At 37.0% G+C, this 22537-nt stretch overlaps 1 protein-coding gene across 1 annotated transcript in view; it reads right to left on the reverse strand.

Moving 5' to 3' along the window:
* LOC121370394 (retinoic acid receptor RXR-beta-like) overlaps window positions 1-17928 on the reverse strand; it is a 168834-nt gene extending 150906 nt beyond the window's left edge. Inside the window, exon 1 of the mRNA XM_041495583.1 lies at window positions 17664-17928. The gene's annotated coding sequence lies outside the window, so the exon portion shown is untranslated. The remainder of the gene's footprint in view (window positions 1-17663) is intronic.
* Window positions 17929-22537: the final 4609 nt, after the last annotated feature.

Genomic DNA, 22537 nt, shown 5'->3' on the forward strand with positions numbered 1-22537 from the left:
GATGCACGGTCGGTTTGTGATCGATCCCTGTCAGTGGGCCCACTGCACTATTTCTCGCTCCAGCCTATGCACCACGACTGGTACATCAAAGGCCATGGTATGTGCTATCCTGTCTATGGGATGGTGCATATAAAAGATACCTTGCTACTAATCAAAAAGAGTAGTCCATGAAGTGGCAACACAGGGCACAATATTTCATGCGAACCGCCGTTCTGTTCGCGTGTCGGTTACTCAAAATTAAATTTACACGAACCATAAATCGGTTACATCATGACCTGTAGACGTTCAGAAATTAAAACTTGCAGACTTCATGATTACAGTAAGTGTATTCATGCAGACATACCACTAGTATTCCGACAAATGTTTTAGACCGATTTTTAAGATACTTGATGTGCAGCAAACCAGTAGCCAACGGTATATTGCAACGGTTGTAACTTGTGACCGAAGACTCAGTATAGAGTCGAGCCAAAAGTTTTAAAGAATTATCTGCTGCTATTCTATCTCTAAAGGAATATATGTACACATAATATTGGATTGCCTATAATTTTAGAAAGGTTGAAAACGGTTTTAACGTAAACAAAAATGCAAAAATGTCACAAAAGCTGAAAAATACTAACATCGCATAATGAGCTTTAAATAACAAACATTTGGAACATCACTGTAGTATAGAAGTACCAGCGATAAAGTAAAAGTAGCATCACCACCGCAAAATATCGGTGTCAAATTGTGGTCTTTCTTTTTATGTTATTATAAGATTTATGTTTATTAATCTAATGCACCAATGAATAGCCTGTTTTATAGTTCAGAGGAACGTACGAAAACAAAAGAAACATCTACAAGTCACTTCTTTCGATTTGCAAGCATTAAAGAAACTGTTCTATAAAACGTTTTCTTTTGTATTTTGTTTCAACTCTGAGCTAAAAATTATGTATTTAAATATAATTTCAACGTAACTTTGAGGTAACCGATCAGGTAATCCACAGGTTACGCAAATATAATTCACATAACCGAACAATTGGTTACCTAGGAAAAAACCCACGTGAACCGACTTCCGGTTACCTCAGATTTAGAAATATTGTCCCCTGCAACAGCGGGTTTCCTCTCTCAACTACTGTGTGGTCCTTAACCATATGTCTGACGCCATATAACCGTAAATAAAATGTGTTGAGTGCGTCATTAAATAAAACATTTCCTTCCTTCCCTACTATATAGTAACAATTCAGGCCTTCAGAGTACGATACAATTCTCATGATACAACTATTCTGGTGAATAAGTACATCAAAAAGCACAAAACATTTGACTGTTAATATGGAATAATATATCATGGATTGCTAGATGCTGGGCGAGACATAGCTTGATGCGTGGTCGGTCTAAGATCGATTCTCACCCATTGGGCTATTTCTCGTTCCAGCCAGTGCACCACGACTGGTATATCAAAAGCCATGTTATGTGTGGGATGGTGCATATAAAAGATCCCTTGCTACTAATGGAAAAATGTAGCGGGTTTCCTCTCTATGACTGTGTCAAAATGACCATATGTTTGACATCCAATAGCCCATGATTAATAAATCAATGTGCTCTAGTGGTCTTGTTAAACAAAACAACCCTTTTTTTTCTAAATGCTAGTTTGAGTTGGAAAGTCTGTAAGTTGAGGAACTGTTCTAGCCGAATTTGTATCTGAACTACCAGGTGATAAGACATAGATAGTTCGACAAATTCAGATGTTATCACTTGGCTCACAAACAGCAATTTTGTACCAAAATTTGTATGCATCATTCACTGGAATCAAGATTGTTAGTGAGCACCATCAACTGACACATCAAATTCTAATCAAACTGCAACAGCAGTTTAGTACCATTAATAACAAAGTAAATACCTGATAAAAAATAATAAGAAGAAGAATTAAAACCCAAACATAGCATATAAATTTTGCAACAGCATATTGTGGCGAAAATGTTGATTACCATTTGAAAGCACTGCATATTCAAATGTATATTTTCCTTCTTTGACTCATGTTACATATGTAAGTGATCATATTTTCTGGGTATAAAATATTCTGGATGCAATATATACAGAGAATAACTTGTTACTGTCGTAAGATATTGACTTTATCGTGTTAAGGTTAGAATGACGAATACCACAAGAAGTTATCACACAGAAGAAAGGAAATGGTTTATTTAATGACGCACTCAACACATTTTATTTACAGTTATATGGCATCAGACATATGGTTAAGGACCACACAGATATTGAGGGAGGAAACCCGTTGTCACCACTTCATGTGCTGTTCTTTTCGATTAGCAGCAAGGGATATTTTATATGCACCATCTCACAGACAGGATAGCACATACCACATCCTTTGATATACCAGTCGTGGTGCACTGGCTGGAACGAGAAATAGCCCAATGGGCCCACCGACGGGGATCGATCTCACACTGACCGCGCATCGAGTGAGCACTGTACCACTGGGCTACGTCCTGCCCCACACACACAAGGAACGAAATGGTTTATTTAACGACGCACTCAACACATTTTATTTACGGTTATATGGCGTCGTACATATGGAAACCCGCTGTCGCCATTTCATGAGCTACTCTTTTCGATTAGTAGCAAGGGATCTTTTATATGCACCATCCGATGGACAGGGTAGCACATACCACAGCCTTTGATGTACCAGTCGTGGTGCACTGACTGGAGTGAGAAATAGACCAATGGGTCCACTAACGGGGATTGATCCCAAACTGACCGTGCATCAAGCGAGCACTTTACCACTGGGCTACGCCCCATCCTGCCCCATTAAGGTTAGAATGGACTGCAGAAGTGATCACACAGAAGGAGCAGTTCTAAAGCAATGTTTTGTTTAGTACATGTATATATATACATCAGTTTTTTTTAAATTTAAATTTCATTTAAACCAAGTATACACAGAGGAAAATAGCAGAAGACTCACCAGACACACCGGGAATAAAATAACAAGCACTCTGAGAGTACTGCTAAAGCAAAGTTAAAGTGTTTTGTTTAGCAACACCACTAGAGCACATTGATTTATTAATCATCTGCTACTGGATGTCAAACATTTTGTAATTTTGACATATAGAGTTAGAGGGGAACCCGCTACAAGGGATTTTTTTATATAAACCATCCCAAAGACATGATAGCACATATCACGGCCTTTGATATACCAGTTGTGGTACATTGTTTGGAGCAAAAAATAGCTCAATGGGCCCACTGATGGCAGAGTATGACAAATATTTTAAAAAGCCACTAACCACAGGGCTAGTGGGTTTGTGAAAACCACTAGCCCACCAAAATAAAGCACTAGCCCAAATTCCTGATCAATTATAACTGAATTTTGATAAAAAATTTACGAGTATAAGAGTAAAATAAAACAAACACTTAAATCATGTTGTAACTTTCAGTTTTGTCGTGCCGTACGTTGGTCTTTTGTCAAGTGTGATCCATCGTCATTGTCCCGTTTTCGCTTTTGCCCTCCCCCCGGGAAAAAATAATTGAGCAAACTCATGGTTGGTATCTAAACCCACTATCAAATTAATTAAATTTAAATGAAGGTACGACAATGTGACACACGGTAATAGATTGTTCAGTGTATTTGGTAGTGGGTTATACATTTAGGACCTACTATTTATGTTGCCAGGAACGGTGATGCCAATTGCTCAAATACAGGGAATTACCCCGTGTCAGACAGATATCAAAAGAATAGAACGACACATTATCCAAACCGCAACAGGTAATACTAATACTAGTAATAAGCCAAGCCGAGTCATTGCATGTGCGGTTACCATTACAGTAAATTGTTTTCCTGATTGCCGATAACCACATGTAAGCGAAGTGTTAAATTAGAAAACAATAGGTAAATAAAACAAACACTGAAATTCAAAGCATGACTGGGGTTTACTTGATTGAGATTAACCTGTCGTCGCGATTGGTGATTTCCAAGTTCTTAGCCTAAAACATATGTGCGAGATTAACTACCACGTGACGTGTCCAACCAATCAAAACATGCATGTCATTAGACTTATTTCCTGTGCCAGAAACTTGAAAGGGGAAAAGTAAACAATGCATGCTGTAACTGTGACGATGTAGAGATAACATGTTACTGCAGTTTGCAGACGTAGTTCAAGTGGATTATTATTATATACTGATTGCTTTTTTGATATTATTCGATGACAAACGTCACAACCAAATTTATTAAACGCAATTTCAGCCGAGAAAAAAAATAATAACCCACGATCGAGCGATAAGGAGGGGGGGTGGGGACCACTAGCCCTGCGGGCTAGTGATTTTGCGTTTCTCACTAGCCCGAACTTAAAAACCACTAGCCACGGGCGTCGGGTTAGCGGGTTTATCGAACTCTGCTGATGGGGATCGATCCTAGACCAACCATGCATCAAGCAGGCACTGCATGTACCACCGGGCTACATCTCACCCTTGTTAAAGAAATACATGTCCCATACCAGGTCCAGAACTTTTTTGTTCAAGAGTCATAACTCTATTAAAAATGGGTTAAGTCACCATGAAAGTCAAACTTGATATGTATCTGTTCAGTGAAAGAAATAAGCAGAAATGTTCACTAGTCACTGGACAAGTACATCAAGAAATGTATTTGTCCATCAATATTTTCACTTGTCTAAATAAATGGTTTGTTTCATTCAAGTATAAAGATGTTTTTGACTACTCAAAATGAAACTCAATTGAGCTCAAATATGAATGTCCAGGCACATTTTCACATTTCAGGACAAATAGACAAGTGCTTATTTTGAACGCTGCTACACACAAAATGTCATCTCAATTTCTTGAGGTATAGGAAAAACAAAAATCTGAAAAATTAAATTTTGTTATCTCCTAAGTTCAAGAGCCATACCTCTGTGATAAAAATGGGTAAATCACCAGGAAAGTAAAACTTGATCTGTATTTAAATAACCCTGTGTTATTTGTTGTTTTTATTACTAAATAGTATAACTGATCCTGAACTCTATTAAAGTGCCCCTATCCTATTTAAGGTTCATGGCACGTCTACCCAGGTAACTGGCCTCTGTAGTGTCGTGGTTAAGTCATCGGACATAAGGCTGGTAGGTACAGGGTTCCTAGCCCGGTACCGGCTCCCACCCAGAAAAAGTTTTAACGACTGAAGGGGTAGGTGTAAGACCACTACACCCTCTTCTTTCTCACTAACCACTAACCCACTGTCCTGGACAGACAATCCAGTCAGCTGAGATTTGTGCCCAGAACAGCGTGCTTAAACTTTAATTGGATATAAGCAAGAAAATTTGTTCAAATGAAACGAAATGATCTGTAACAGTACAGGATAACACTGTACACAAAAATTTCAGCTAAATATCTTGAGGCACTGCAGGAAAACAAAATCCGGAAAACTATATGTGGGACAGACACACATACAGACAGATAGACGGACAGAGACAAAACCTATATAGGCATCTCTGGTTGGACTGGCAGAAGACTAACAATGAAAGCACCCAGTGACCCGAGTTTAAAAAAACCCAACAACATCAAGGGCCTTCTGGAAGAGAACCGATCATTTGGAGGCGGCAAAATACCCAACAAATGATTATTTTTATTGAAACCATGTGTACATAGATGGAGAAAACATGCAGCAGCTTCATTAGACGAGACTAAAATAAATAAAATTTACATTGTATCCCACCTTCCCCATACTATCAATTATGGTACACCTCAAAATACATTTACAAAGTCTGTTCAAACTAGAGGGAACATTCTGAGCCACCACTCCCCACCCCCCACCCTCCTCGTGAGATACAAAACATTTACTTTTTTATCCTACTATATATACTAGTACATGCAATTTATTCTTTTATCCTACTATATATACACAAGTACGTGCAATTTACTCTTTTATCCTACTATATATACACAAGTACATGCAATTTACTCTTTTATCCTACTATATATATATACAAGTACATGCAATTTACTCTTTTATCCCACTATATATATATATATATACAAGTACATGCAATTTACTCTTTTATCCTACTATATATATATATACAAGTACATGCAATTTACTCTTTTATCCGACTATATATACACAAGTACATGCAATTTACTCTTTTATCCCACTATATATATATATATATACAAGTACATGCAACTTACTCTTTTATTCGACTATATATATATATACACAAGTACATGCAATTTACTTTTTTATCCTACTATATATACTAGTACATGCAATTTACTCTTTTATCCCACTATATATATATATATACAAGTACATGCTATTTACTCTTTTATCCTACTATATATATATACAAGTACATGCAATTTACTCTTTTATCCGACTATATATACACAAGTACATGCAATTTACTCTTTTATCCCACTATATATATATATATACAAGTACATGCAACTTACTCTTTTATTCGACTATATATATATACACAAGTACATGCAATTTACTTTTTTATCCTACTATATATACTAGTACATGCAATTTACTCTTTTATCCTACTATATATATATATATATATATATATATATACAAGTACATGCAATTTACTCTTTTATCCTACTATATATACAAGTACATGCAATTTACTCTTTTATCCTACTATATATACACAAGTACATGCAATTTACTCTTTTATCCTACTATATATACACAAGTACATGCAATTTACTCTTTTATCCTACTATATATATATACAAGTACATGCAGTTTACTCTTTTATCCTACTATATATATATATACATACAAGTACATGCAATTTAGTCTTTTATCCTACTATATATACAAGTACATGCAATTTACTCTTTTATCCTACTATATACACAAGTACATGCAATTTACTCTTTTATCCTACTATATATACACAAGTACATGCAATTTACTCTTTTATCCTACTATATACACAAGTACATGCAATTTACTCTTTTATCCTACTATATATATATATACAAGTACATGCAATTTACTCTTTTATCCTACTGTATATACAAGTACATGCAATTTATTCTTTTATCCTACTATATATACACAAGTACATGCAATTTACTCTTTTATCCTACTATATATACACAAGTACATGCAATTTACTCTTTTATCCTACTATATATATATATATAATATTCTTTTATCATATATATATATATATATATATATATATAAGTACATGCAATTTACTCTTTTATCCTACTATATATACAAGTACATGCAATTTACTCTTTTATCTTACTATATATACACAAGTACATGCAATTTACTCTTTTATCCTACTATATATATATACAAGTACATGCAATTTACTCTTATATCCTACTATATATATATATACATACAAGTACATGCAATTTAGTCTTTTATCCTACTATATATACAAGTACATGCAATTTACTGTTTTATCCTACTATATACACAAGTACATGCAATTTACTCTTTTATCCTACTATATACACAAGTACATGCAATTTTATCCTACTATATACACAAGTACATGCAATTTACTCTTTTATCCTACTATATATACTACTCAAAAGAATTTAAGGGTCAAAAATTTATAACCAAATAGGTTTCAGAGTGTATTAGATTGATGATGTAAACTACACCAAAAATTTAATTTATTGTTCCATATTTACAAAAACCCACAAATAAACGTCACTGTATACAAGAAAGTCACATGACATGCTGTCAAAGTTGAAGGTTGTCAAACATGGATTTTACACATTAGAACATTTGTTTAATAGTGTGTGAATCCACCCCTGGCGCAAATACACTCGACACATCGTTGCCTCATGCTGTTGATCAGACGTCTGAAGAACTCTTGGGGAATGGCCTGCCACTCTGCCATAAGAAGCTGACCCAGATCATGAAGGTTGGTCGGAGGGGCATGGTTATCCCGAACTCTCCTGCCTAATTCGTCCCAGGCGTGCTCTATTGGGGCCAAGTCAGGCGAATATGCTGGCCAATCCATCCTGGCGATACCTTGTCTGAGAAAGTCCGTTACCACCCTGGCGCGGTGGGGTCTGGCATTGTCATCCTGCAGAACTGCCCCGCCGCCAATCTGCTGAAGGCCTGGGAGAACCAACGGCCGGATAATCTCATTCAGATAGCGGATTCCATTCAGATTGCCATCCACCACATAGAGGGGGTTCCTGTGGTGGATAGAGATGCCGCCCCACACCATGACGCTGCCACCACCGAACCGATGACGTTGTCTAACGTTAACGTCAGCGAAGCGCTCCCCAGGACGTCTGTAGACAAGAACCCGATCGTCGTTGAACTGGAGAGTAAACCTGGACTCATCAGTGAACATCACTCAACCCCACTGAACACGTTGCCACCGCAGATGAAGCGTGCACAAGTGAGGTCTGGCCGTTCTGTGACGTGGTAGGAGTGGTGGTCGAACAGCCTGGCGATGGCAGCGTAGATTATTGGCTCTCAGACGATTGCGTATGGTTTGATCAGACACTCGAGTTCCAGTCGCAGTCCGCAGATTGTCACGTAATCGGCGTGCTGTGGTTGTGCGTTGACGTAGAGCCATATTGGTGATGTAGCGGTCCTCTCTATTTGTAGTGCTTCGGGGTCTTCCCGAACGTGGACGATTTCGAACAGAATTCGTTGCTTGGTACCGTTGCCACAGTCGGCCAACGACACTCTGACTGACACCAAGTCTCAGAGCAACATTTCTTTGCGTATTGTCATCCTGAAGCCAAGCAATAGCCCTTCCTCGATCTTCGATAGTCAGTTGAAGTCGTACCATTGTCGAATTTGGAGTGTGCACCGTACACGAACACAAGCTCCAATTATACGGAAATTCAGCATTGGGAACATGGAATACACGTGCAAAGCGTGCAAATGAAGCGCTTTGTGAAAAAGCAAGTTATGGGCACTTAGCAGACCTTTCACTTTCGCCCTAATTTATGTGCAAATGTAAGCATGTTTTCGCCATTAGAACTAGCTGACAGTGTCAATGACAGTGGATTTTAATTCATTTATGGGTTGCTTAGACCCACTTTCGTCAAAATGGAACAATACCATGCGTGACATTATGGTCTAGCTAATATAATTGACATTCAGAAAATAATGTCGAAAATATCGTCCTGACCCTTAAATTCTTTTGAGTAGTATATATATACAAGTACATGCAATTTACTCTTTTACCCTACTATATATATACAAGTACATGCAATTTACTCTTTTACCCTACTATATATATATACAAGTACATCAAGTTCAAAAACATGATCATGCCCTCCTCCCCCTTTTGGTATCCCCCCTCCATATAACTTATCATTGTTGCTGGCATGAAATGTGCATTTTTTAGCAGGGAGTTGTAATGAAGGCATCAACAGTGAACTGGATAAAAGCAAGACGAAGTGCATTCTTGTGCAAAACAGCAGCTATGTACATGTGTATCAAGGTCACTTAGTTTACAGGCTGTCTGCTGCTCGTGAACCAGTGACCTAGATCGCGGCAGTGCACACTGTGACACTGTACAAGAATCCTGTGTGAGCTGCTGGCCAGTGCCGATCAATGAATGAAAAATATCAATTCTTCCAGCAGCACTACTTCCTCAATTGAAATGTAGTTCTTATGTCAATTTTTTTAATTTATTTTTTTACTATTATTTAAAAAAAAAAAATATGCTGACAATCATTTTTACTTTTGTTAGTTCAGTATTTGCGTTGTATGAATATGTTTGTAATCAGCGAATGTGCACACAACTAGAGTATATATTTACTTAATATATATATATACCATATTTACATAATAATAACCTGGAACTGAACGCCCCTGCGTGTGCTGTAACCTCACCGTGGTGCAGGGGTGTAACATTCTCTTTGAGAATGGCCAATACAGCACAAATTGAAGTTTAGAGTAAAAGTCAGTATCTTATCTGTGATATTTGTATTGGTATTTTTGCACAGTTCTTTACACTGTTTTTATTTATATCTTGAATTTTTATATTGATGTTGATCATCACCTTGTTTGTTTCCATTACCATAGTTTGACACCCAATAGCCAATGCACTTTTTGTGCTGGGGTGTCGTTAAACATTAATTCATTCATTCATTCATTGGAACTGAACGTCAGTTTAATGACACCCTAACATACTGATCACAGTTTATTTACCTGCTGTGTCTAGCATATGGTAATTTTAATATATGCTCTAGAGAAGGGGGGGGGGGGGGGGGGGGGGGTGAAACCTACCACTATTACCATGGCTATTTTAAAAGTAGAAACATGCAGTGATTTATATGCATTTTCCTTATCAGACAGGATAGAGTACAGACTACAGCATTTAATTATTAAATTTTAATATACCTGTCATGGAACTCTGACTGGAATGATAAAATGCTAAAGTGATTTGTTCAATAATATCATATCTGTAAATGATCCCTTGCTTATTGTTGGAAGATTACAATAGTCTGTCTGACAGCAGCAGTCTCCATCTGTCTAGCTCTTCTTCCCTCTCTATCTACCTTTCCTCTCCCTCTTTCTCCTTCTATCTCCCACTCCATCCTCTCTCTCTCTCTCTCTCTCTCTCTCTCTCTCTCTCCGTCTCTCATTCTCTTTCTGTATCATTCTATTTTCTGTCTCTCATTCTATTTTTCCCTCTCATTCTTGCAATTTTTCACTCTTGCTCTCTATCTCTGTACCCATTTCTCTTTCTCTCCCCTTTCACATTCTCTTGTTGATCTCTATCTACATATTATATTTCTCTCTTATTCTGTTTGTCTCATTCTCTGCAACTTTAACTTCATCTCTATCTCTCTCTCTCTCTCTCTCTCTCTCTCTCTCTCTCTCTCTCTCTCTCTCTCTCCCCCTTTGACATTCTCTTGTTGATCGCTCTGTACATATTCTATTTCTCTCATTCTCTGCAACTTTAACTTCATTTCTCTCTCTCTCTCTCTCTCTCTCTCTCTCTCTCTCTCTCTCTCTCTCTCTCTGTTGCTCTCTCCCTCTCTCTGTCTCTCTCTTTCCTTTCACATTCTCTTGTTGATCTCTCTGTACATATCATTCGATTTCTCTCTTCTGTTTCTCTCATTCTCTGTTTCTCTCATTCTCTCTCTCTCTCTCTCTTTCTCTCTCTCTCTCTCTCTGCTCTCTCTCTATTTGCTGCCAAATAAAAACTTACTGCCATTGGTTAAAGGATAATTTTTTATTTTTTTTACCTGTTGCAAAAGTTACTGGTCTAAAATTTCTGTAGACAGGTTTAAAATTACCATAGATAACAAATTCTTCAGGCCCTGCATATCTAGTGATAAATGAAATGTTTCCTTCATGGAGCGGGATTTAGCTCAGTCGGTTGAGTACTCGCTTGAGGTGCTTGCGTCACAGGATCAAACCACCTTGATGGATCCATTCAACTGATTGGGGTTTTTTTCTCATTCTAACCAGTGCACCACAACTGGTCAACAGCTATTGTATGAATGAATAAATGAATGAATGTTTAATGACACCCCAGCACGAAAAAATACATCTGCTATTGGGTGTCAAACTATGGTAAAAGCAAAACATTAAATGTTGAATCACATCAATATAAAAATTCAAAATTTAAATAAAAACAGTGTAAAGGACTGTGCAAAAATACAAATATTACAGTAAGATAAAATTAAAATTTACAATAAAAGTCAGTATTGTAAATTTTAATTGTATCTCTGTGATATTTGTATTTTTATGGCTGTTGTATGCGTTTTCCTGTCTGTGGGAAATGCATATAAAAGATCCCTTGCTGCTTTAGGAGAAATCTAGCCAGTTTCCTCTGATGACTGCGAGTCAGAATTACCAAATGTTTGACATCCAATAGCCGATGATTAAATAGTCTAGTGGTGTCGTTGAACAAAACAAACTCTTTTTTTTTCCTTCACAGCCAAATATTTTTTAATTCACTTAAATCAAGTGAAAAAGAAAGAAACAAATGTTTTATGTAACAAGGCTCTTAACACATTTTAACTATGGTTATATGGTGTCAGATTAAGGACCATAGATATGATCAGAGAGGAAACCTGCTGCCAGCACACCATGGACTGCTCGTTTTGATTAACAGCAAGGGACCTTTTACATATATCATATCACAGGATAGTACATAACAAGGGATTTGTTACGCCAGTTATGAAGCAGTGGCTGGAAGGAGAAATAGCCCTATGGGCCCATCGACTGGGATTGATCTAAGACCAACCGTGCATCAGGCGAGCACTTTACCACTGGGCTACATTTTGTCTCAAACGTAAGACATGATACAAGTTAAATAACTTACTTTTTTTAAACTGGCACCTAGCTGCAGGGTTGCACAACTGTTCATCCATGCAGCAATATTTTCATAGGGTGAAAGTGGTAAAAATACATTTTTCAGGAAGGTCAAAATAGCAGGCCTAGTTTAAACATTCCCTGTATGCTTTGCCAAAAATGAGTGTCATGCAACAGTGAAATAATCTTTTATCATCATTCATTTATGAGTCAGGGGTAAAACCTTTGGGAGCGTCAACCTCACTTTAGAATACAAATTAGGGCACCAAGGCAAGTTGGAGGAGCACCAAGATGAACTTTTCCTTCAAAAGAGGGGCATGATGGCAACTTACAGGTTTTAGCAGACAGTGGCAAACCAATTAGCAGAGCTAGCTCTGGGTGAGCAAAACAATTTGTTAAATTGTTTATTAAACTTCAAAAATTGCAGAAACTGTCAGTTATTTTCTTTAAAATGTCAATTATTACATGAAATTATTTCACCAAACTAAAATAAAATTTGCCAACTGCTTTCAGAATTCAGAACTGGAGAATTTGGCAAGTGCCAGAGCTAGCCCTGAATTAGGGCATCGTGGTATATTTCGTGCTGTCAATGTCCAATTTTCAGAGCACAACGGCAAGTAAAGATGGCAATCACAACAGTTGCCGTAGGTGCTGTGGTAAAATTTGACCCCTGATTAGTAACATCTATGATCAAATGTAGATGCAATGAAGGAAAAAGCAAGACAGATTCACCAGTGAAAGAAATAAGCATAATGTTTCACTAGTCCACTGGATATGTACATCAAGAAATCTACATGTCCACAAATATTTTCATGTATCCAAATAATTTGTCTACTGTATCACCAAAGGTGGGATTTAGCTCAGTCGGTTGACCTGTCACCTAAGGTGTTGCATCACAGGATCAAGCCATCTCGGTGCATCCATTCAAATGATTGGGTTTTTTCCCCATTCCACCCACTGCACCACAACTAGTCAAAGGCTGTTGTATGTGCTTTCCTGTCTGTGGGAAAGTACATATAAAAGATCCCTTGCTGCTAATGGAAAAAATGTACTAATAGACAAGTGCTTATTTCAAATGCTTGTTTATTAATGTCCATACTCTCAAACATATCTCAAAAAAAATTAAGTAAACCAACCTAATTCGTTAAACATACTATATCTAGCCCTAAATTATTTGCTGGAGAAATCGTAATACAGTATTCACGTTGGTTTTCGTAAGTCATTGCAACAACTTTTTTCAATCAAACTTACAAAAACCTGTATTGTACGTATAGTAATACAACTGCCCCATATTGATACATAGTATTGTGGATATCATATCCTAATATTAATATTAGAACAGTGACAAGTTAATGTTTTATTTTACTTTTTCAAAAATGCTGGTTCAGTTCTGAAATAATAAAACTATTAGTATTACAGGCATTGACACAAGGTTACTACAAAATAGTTAAGTTATGGAAATCGGTCGGAATTTCATCACTGATGATTGGTTATAATAGGTTTACACCAACCAATCAACTTTTGATTAGGCCAACAAAAAAAAATAGGTGTGTTTCCGGTTGCATCCCCCAAAAAATTAGGGTAGGTAGGTAGGGTTTTTTTTTTTAAATTGAATACTATCATAATAATAATAATAATAATAATTATTATTATTATTACTATTATTATTTATCATCATTATCGTTATTGTCGTTGTCGTTGTCGTAGTAGTAGTATTGGTATGCACTGTTTGTGTATTTCCTTAAATTAATGGGACATTTGTATTAATTTTGTTGTTCTTAATTTAAATACTTTATGCAAACATTTGAGATGCATTAATAATAAGACCTGTTGATTTAAGTGAAGACGAGAATTAAGCTGAATTGATACGATTATATTTAATCGAAATAACCTGTACCAAGGCTATGTTCGTACATTCGGTTACTTCCGTGACCGACCAAGCTGTTCAGTGGTAGTTAATCAGGGGAAGGAACTCTATTACAAAAGCTTTTCCATAATTTCTCGATGTTTTTCGGAAGGGAATTACATGTGCAAAATGTATCGTATAATAGTACGTAAACAATGTGCAAGGAAGGAAATACTCTTGTTTGGTGATGTTGTCCTCTTTTATTTTTACTTCTTTTTATTTTTTTATTTTTTTTCAGTTTTTTTTTTCAGTTTAAGAGAAAAAAAAATTAGGGTCGCGGGGGGTAAAACTAGGGACGGTCGGTCAACCGGAAACACACCTATTTTTTTTTTTGGCCTTACACAATCGGTTAGAATTATATGAACATAACAAGAATTTGATTTATAACACCTATTGTCATGTTCAACAGGGCCTAAACCCTACAAATGGCTAATTTTACCTTTAATACACTATTTAATATCTTTTATTTTTACATACACATAAAAACAAACTCCAATCCCAACATATTATTTACATCAGTTCCAGTATATACACTGGAGGAACAGTTAACATTTCCATACAATGGATTATACATTTTTATAATCGATCATCACATCAGTTTAGCAAAACCGATTTTTTTGATTTTTTATAATTGATGTTGTTGGAATATCGCTACTTGAAAATAAAGACCTGGCAACCAAGATGTATACAGAGCTCGAACTTAAGAATTTGTCTCCCACGGAAATTTTTAAAAGAATTGCCCTGGGTGAAACGGCCCACAGACGGTAATTTTTAGCCTGCCTATGGCAATATGTTTTTAACCTTCTGAGTACTGCAGGCGAGATATCTCGCCCGACGTCACGTCAGTCGACATACTGTACACTGTATACAGTGCATTCCCCAATTTATATTTCCCACCGTTTTGCACACGACATTCACCAGAAACGGAAATATAATAAAAGAAAAAAAGGTTTTTTTTCAAAATGGTGGCTTTTGTTTTGATTTTTTCAATTGAAAATACCTTGAAATTTTGAGTTCAAAAAGTGGTTTTTGGCAAGTATTTTCGTTTTGACAACAACGGCGGCACGTCGCGGTCATTTTCAGGGATCGATAGCTGATTCTGACAGCTAATTTGATAATAAATTTGATTGTTTTACCAACAACGAAAATTACCAAATATTGCAATATGAATCGTAGTTCGGGTTTAAAAAAAAATTCTGGTCAGAAAACCACTGTTATCGGGAATAATGGACATAAATACTGGATAGCTGGCCACAAATGCCCGTAAGTAAATGCAACTTTTTCGATTTTTTGCCTAATTTTAATCACCATTAGCTGATCTAAAAATAATAAAAATTACAAAAAAAAACACGAAAATAATACTTACTGATTCATATATGAACTTTATTTCATGTATTTGTAAAACATTTAAGTGAATATATGTGAGTAAAAATTATAAACTTGTACCCACTCAATGTGGGTTTTGTTAAAAATTAATCCAGTAGTCTAAAGGTTAAACTGACATTTGCAGCAAATAAACATGACTGAAAGGTTATTTTATTGTACATAAGACATTTCAAACATGCATTTTGCCATTGTTGAGGCATTTTACCAACAGTACAAAAGTAACGTCGGTGATGCTCTCTACCTATGGTAATTTATATCTCAACAAGAGCAATTGGTGTCGGTGCCGTCATTAAAGTCGAGCCGTGTGTATAGGTTATAAACACAAATTTATCAAATTTACAAGTCCATTATTTTTATTATCGAATCTCACATTTTTGTGGCACTATAACTCATGTTAAAGTTACTGCATAAACTTATGAATGATATGCTAGGTTATTTGCACACTTTTGATGTTTTGATTGACAGCTATGTCTCGAGTGTTACACATACACTGAGTTACTTTCAGTATACCCTGCCCTAAATGCATGACCTATCTAAATTTCATGCTCAGGGCCTAATTCTTCATTTTTAGGTATACATTTTCCTACCAATTAATTGAAAATATGATGTCCACATGCTGGCCCATTATCTCTAGTTGAGGGGTTACAGCCTCTAGTGGGGGGGGGGGGGGGGCAGATGCCATATATTTACCTTTATTTATAGGACCAAAAAACCCCTACATTTACGCCCTCCTATGCTACTGATATGTTCTTGTTAGCAACTATATTTTTTATAGTTTTACTTAATAGCAGGAATATTTTTTAATGTACATTTTTTTTTTTTTTATTAGATTTACTTAGTATGGTACATAAGTATTGACATGATACTGATACATTTATTCAGTCTGTGGGCAAAATGTATGGTAAATTAATGGGGGGAAAGTTGACAAATCATCTGCAACCCCATACAACCCCACTTCTGCTCCAGACCCAGTCATTGATGATGCTAGACCCCTTGGGTGCGATGGGTGCATACACATATCCCCCCCACCTCAAATTACCGAAGGTCCACATTTTTTGTATAAATTTAGATAACGTTAGGTAAACTAGAGGTTTTTTCCTGGGTTTTTTTTACCATTGTTGATCCCATCAAAAGGAATTTGCATCCCCCCTCCCCCCCCCACCACATTAAAAATCCTCTGTATGGGCCTGGTATTATTATAAATGATATCACCACCCTTTTAATATTTGTTCGCAAGTTATCATAAGCACCTGAGAGGTTAACAAAATAAAAAAAATAAAAAATCTGAAATATCCCCAAAAGTAAATTTTCCAATAAATTATTAAAACATTTTCATAATAAAAAATATGCAAAACAATTAAAAATGACAAAAAAAAGGTATAATATCCGCCCGGTCCCCTCCATTATTATTTTTAGTTAGGGTTGAGGGTTAGGGTTAGGGTTAGGGTTAAGGTTAGGGTTAGGGTTAGGGTTAGGGTTAGGGTTAGGGTTGGGGTTAGGGTTGGGGTTATGGCTGGGGTTAGGGCTAGGGTTGGGGTTAGGGTTGGAGTTAAGGTTAGGGTTAGGGTTAGGGGAAGGGGGGACCGGGCGGATATTTTTCCAAAAAAAAACCCAGTTAAAATATTAAACAAAAATATATTTTAAAAATATATAAACATTTTGAAATAAATAGACCAAATCATATTCTATTAACTTTTAATGTTGTCTTCTGGGTTTTTTCTTATTCATGGAAATTTATTGCTATAATATAAACCATTGTCGTGTTCTTTTCTCCGGTGTCCAGAAACAAAATCGTTCGGGGAGGTTCAAGTACTTGAAAGTTCAAGGATACAAAACTAGTTCCCTTCCTGCAAGCAGAAGCTTTGTCAGCAAAACCCTGCAAATCATAAAATCGCCCTTTACAAATGAAAACACTCACGCCCGGTTAATTATTCTGACCCGATATGACCCGTGTCCAGCGGGTTCAAATAAAAACACTGTAAACGCCAGCGAACAGCATGAGAGAACACGGGTCGGTATGACAAATCAACGAACCGTAAATAAATAGCTTTTTCTGTGAACGAAAAAAGAAAAAAAAAAAGAAGAAAAAAGGTTTGTAACAAAATTTAGTCTTACCTTGTTAGATAAGATTTTTGGGGGATTTTGTTGTTAGGTAGTCATATCTGAATGAGAACTAAAATCCTTAGCGGCATGAGATAGCAGTGTCGGTTGTGTCTGCTAGTTGTTCAGATCAGTACATTATTCTCGATGTTTCGGGTCAGCATGACGCAGTGTGTCAGCTCGACCCCGTTATCTATCAAAGTTAGGTCATTCACCATACTCGCTTGACCTACATCCTGACGAATACACAAACTTCGTTCGAGTACAAAATAGTGCAAATATAAACCGTGTTTGATATTCCACACAGCACACAAGACATTCGTTGATCGTCTGTGTCTTTTTTATAACGTGCTAACTGTGCAAAGCAAAGCTTTATTCCACGTCCAAATATATTTAACGCACTGCGCAGCTGCTTTTTCCTTTTCTTTTTTTTCTCTCTATTCTAACAGAACTATTTAGGTCAGTGCGGTGTCGTTCGGGTCAATAAGACACAGTAGGTCACGAGTTGAGGTTGCGGTCATATGGCGCTTTTCATATTCAAGGATTATGATTTTTTATTGGTTTTATTTTTTATTTTAAAATTTAATAGTTTTTGTGACCTAACTTTTATTGGCATTTTTATCACAAGCCTAGCCAGAGGGGACCCGTAGAGACCGTGCCCCCCTCAATCACCTCTCCCCGCTCCACCTTTTATGATTTCCTGTCGCCCCATAACAAACGATGTGGCTGACCCCCTCCCAATGTAGGTTGGACTCAAATATAAAATGCTAGCTACATTTTAATTTTCTCTCTCTTTTTTGTGTGTGGGTTTTTTGTTTTTGTTTTCGGGAAGCGCTCGCTTGATGCGCGGTCGGTTTGGCAGGGTCGTAGCTAGGACTTTTTTTTTTGGGGGGGGGGGGGCAACTGAGTATTTAATAGTCTAAAACTCCTTAAACGGTTACAAGAGAATTTTCTTTTAAGTTTCTATGTTTTCCGGATTTTTTCTGTGGCAGTGGCATAGCGGTGGTTGCCAGTGCCAGGAGCAAGGCAAGTATTGCGCCCCCTAACTAGTGGACCGTTAGCACTCCCCCGAGTCCCTTCCACCAGTCCAGAATTTTGCGCCCGGTGGCCCTGCCCACGCTACGCCACTGTCTGGGGGGGGGGGGGGGGGGGGGGTCAACTATTTTTTAAAGATAAAATTGTATCCATGGGGTGCATCTGCCCCACCCCCTTATCCAGCTAGGTAGACATGCAGCCCTGTAAATCTGATGTCAATCTTCCTAGTGTGATAAGTTCACTCATGACAATAATGTACGTAACCTACATCTTGGGGTGGGGTGGGGCATTATAACAAAAGAAACAATTAGGGCACACATACAGTTACTGTCTACAGAATCTTCTCTAGACACACAAAAAGTGTACTTTTAAAACGTTTTTTTCTTTATATTTTTCAGGGGACAAATGCACTACATCAGTGTGTTTTAGTGGTATCGTTAAACAACTTCATCAGATCACAGTCCAAACTGTTTTCCCAAAACATCTTGATTGTTCCAAATTTGTCAGTTGAGGTCGGTATTTGAAGAGGTGTTGGTACCAACCACCTACCTCCTCCAAGTGAACAATGTCATGGTGACATGGTTTGGTGTCGATCCCCCAAAGAACCATTTAGAACCATGTGATATTGACGTGATAACCTTGTTTGTGTTGAATACGTGAAAGGAAGTAAGGAATGGATGTTTTATTTAACGATGGACACGGCACATTTTATAAAACGTCGGATATATGGTTAAGGATCACACAGATAAAGTAAGAAAAAACCTGGAAAAAAACCTCCCGTTTTACAAGATTTGTGGGCATTTTTGAGTGGTGATTTTTTTTTTTATACAAGTCAAAATGTGCTAATAAAATATGAAATTGTAGTTTAAATATATTGAAATAACTCCGCATTTTTGCCAAGAACACACAAACGTTAATGGTTATTACGTTGTACCAAAATAAGTTCTATAATGCACACATATGTATTACATTTGACATGTATTTCAATTTAAAAACTCTTTATTAGGTATAGATTTCAATATTAAGGTATTTGTTCACAAAATAGGAGAAAATGACATAACGTTCGATATGTGTTTTAAAAAAAATCTAGCCCGGTGACACCCCAATATTTTTTGCAGATATGTGTTTTGATATGCTTGTAAAATAAATAGGTGAAACATTAGCACATTTTGAGTGGTAGAAATATTTGTAGTGTATACTTTTAAATATGCATTAATTTAAATTCAATTGTTCATGTCACATAATAGGCCTATTGCATTTTACTGGTTTCCTCTGAAGTCTAGGATCGATTCGCATTGGGCTGTTTCTCGTTCCAACCAGTGTTCCACAACTGGTGTAACAAAGGTCGTCGTATGTACAACCTGTCTGTGGGATGGTGCATATAAAATATCCCTTGCTGCTAATCGAAAATAGTAGCCCATGACGTGGCAGCAGCGGATTTCGTCGGTCATTATCTGTGTGGTCCTTAATCATACGTCTGACGCTATATACTCCTAGGCCTAATCATAAATAAAAATTTCTTCCATGCTTCTCACTAAGCACAAGTCCAATACATCTTCTGTCAACTAAATTGACGATATACGTCTTGGACAAACTAATAACCACCAACAATCATTAACTTAGGTCTGTCCTGGACAGACAGACCAGATAGCTAACAGGCCAATGTATGCCCAAGCAAGCATGCTTGAACCATAATTGCATACTAGTTAGCATAAACTAAAACATAAAGTAAAACATACAAATCAAAACAAACATTTAGCATCAGACGTTTCCAACACTCTTAAACTGTCTGGCCTACATTTTCGGAATGCTTGGGTTTGCACTTTAGTTAGCAACAAGCTGTAGGCAAGACTGGGCTGTCTATTTTTAAAACCATGCTTGCAAAATGGTGTAAACGGAATTCAATTGCTATATCTCGTGCAATCTAGGTCACTGGGTCGAGGAGTGAAGTTTCCAATTTGACCACAAGTATTTCAACATGCAAAGATAAATATGACGTAGCTTCCACCTAACAACGGTTGTCCACCATTGTCTGGAGGTGTGTGTGGGGGGGGGGGGGATCTTCTGTTCACGCACGAATTTAACAGTTTGCGTAGTTATTTGCCGCGGAGATGGGGGGGGGAGGGGGTGGGGCGGTTCGGACGTTGACCCCTATTGTCCTAACGCTTATAGCGAATTTCGTTTAAAAAAAAAAAAATTCCAGAAGAGAATGACTCAGCCCCTATAATGTTAGCTCGCCACGTAATTCCTGTACTTGCGCCTGATATGTGTCCAGTTTAGGAAATCTTCTTCAAATCTTCTTCTCGTCTTCAAACATATATAATATAAAATATTGAAATATCTTTTTAAATAGTTTGTGGATGATTTAAAGTAGGTTGACCTCTGTAGTAGTTGTAGTAGTTGTAGTAGTAGTAGTAGTAGTAGTAGTAGTAGTAGTAGTGGTAGTAGTATTTAAATAAACCATTGGTTTGAAATTACTTGTCAAGTTTCTGCCACTTTACAGCAAAATGAGTCGGTATGGCCTACATTGGCCCGTAGCCAATGTGGGGTCCGGAGTGGGGGGGGGGGGGGGGTCGGATCTTAAAAAAAATATTTGTCAACACTTCGCGCCCTCGCGTGAGGCACTTCATAGCTCACCATAAGCCTAAACGACCCCCCCCCCCCCCTTCCCCCCTCTCAAAATCCTGTCTACGGGCCTGATAACTCAAAATGCTAGTAGTGGTCAAGCTATGTTGATTTTTTTTTTACACGGAGGTTACGAAGCTAATGTACTTCCTAAAAATAGCAGTCACGTAACCCTTCGACATTGTCCTATTTTAATAATTTTGACAATATATTCTGACATAGAAAAACAAACTCTACTAAAATGCATTCAAAGGTGAATTGTAGTGTGCAACCGTAAACCGATTTAGTCTTATGCGAACGTCTGACATCCAATAGCCGATGATTAATAAATCAATGTGCTTTAGTGGTGTCGTTACACAAAACAAACTTTATCATATGGGTCATTCTACAGAAAGTGTCACTTTTATGTCCCCGCACAATCAATCTGATTAAAATTAGCTCTACTGGTCTCATCATGTAATAGTGGAGCTAATTTTAATCAGATTGCTGCACAATTTCTTTTTTTATTTATACATAGAAAACTAAATGTGTTGTCTGTAACGATACCATGTTAATAATATCATCCAGTCATGTAGCATTTTGTTCTCTCTGGCAATCAGCTTTGATAGAGATTTTATTCGAGATTAGTGTAAAATGTCATTAGTGTTACCTGTCCCTAGCATAACACTATACATATCATGCACTGTTAAAATGGTGTCCTCCCATAAGACAGACGTCCCATAACGCAGACGCGTTAAAACAACACAAGACCCATTACTAATTACCTGCCGTTTACCTTGAATAATACATGTAGTAAATAATGGAATAGTCGGATACAATTAAATACAAAACACATAACAAAATTATATAAAATTAGATTTATTTATACATTCAATTTTCTGTCTGTTCCACAATTTATACTAATTTTAACAGATGTCCAACGGCATCCAAGAACTGAATGGGCGTTTTCTGTTCAAGGGTTAGTTGCGCCTTCAATCTCACGATTCTATTTTCATTCTGCTTATACACTCTCTTTCTTGGTGGTGGGGCAGCTCCAAAGTTTATCTGTCTCAATTTAGCACGTTCGGAGGTCTCTATTCCTTTGATTAATTCTACAAATCGGTATATGTTTGGATGATGAACTTGGATTGAACGATTCATTCTGGAATGAAATCCCTCCAGATTATTATTTGTTCTTGGGCCAGTGGTCAGATGATGGTTCCATACAATCAAAGGGAATCTGGAGTCAT

The sequence above is a fragment of the Gigantopelta aegis genome, chromosome 4 (genome assembly GCF_016097555.1).
Source record: "Gigantopelta aegis isolate Gae_Host chromosome 4, Gae_host_genome, whole genome shotgun sequence".
NCBI classification, from domain to species: Eukaryota; Metazoa; Mollusca; class Gastropoda; order Neomphalida; family Peltospiridae; genus Gigantopelta; species Gigantopelta aegis.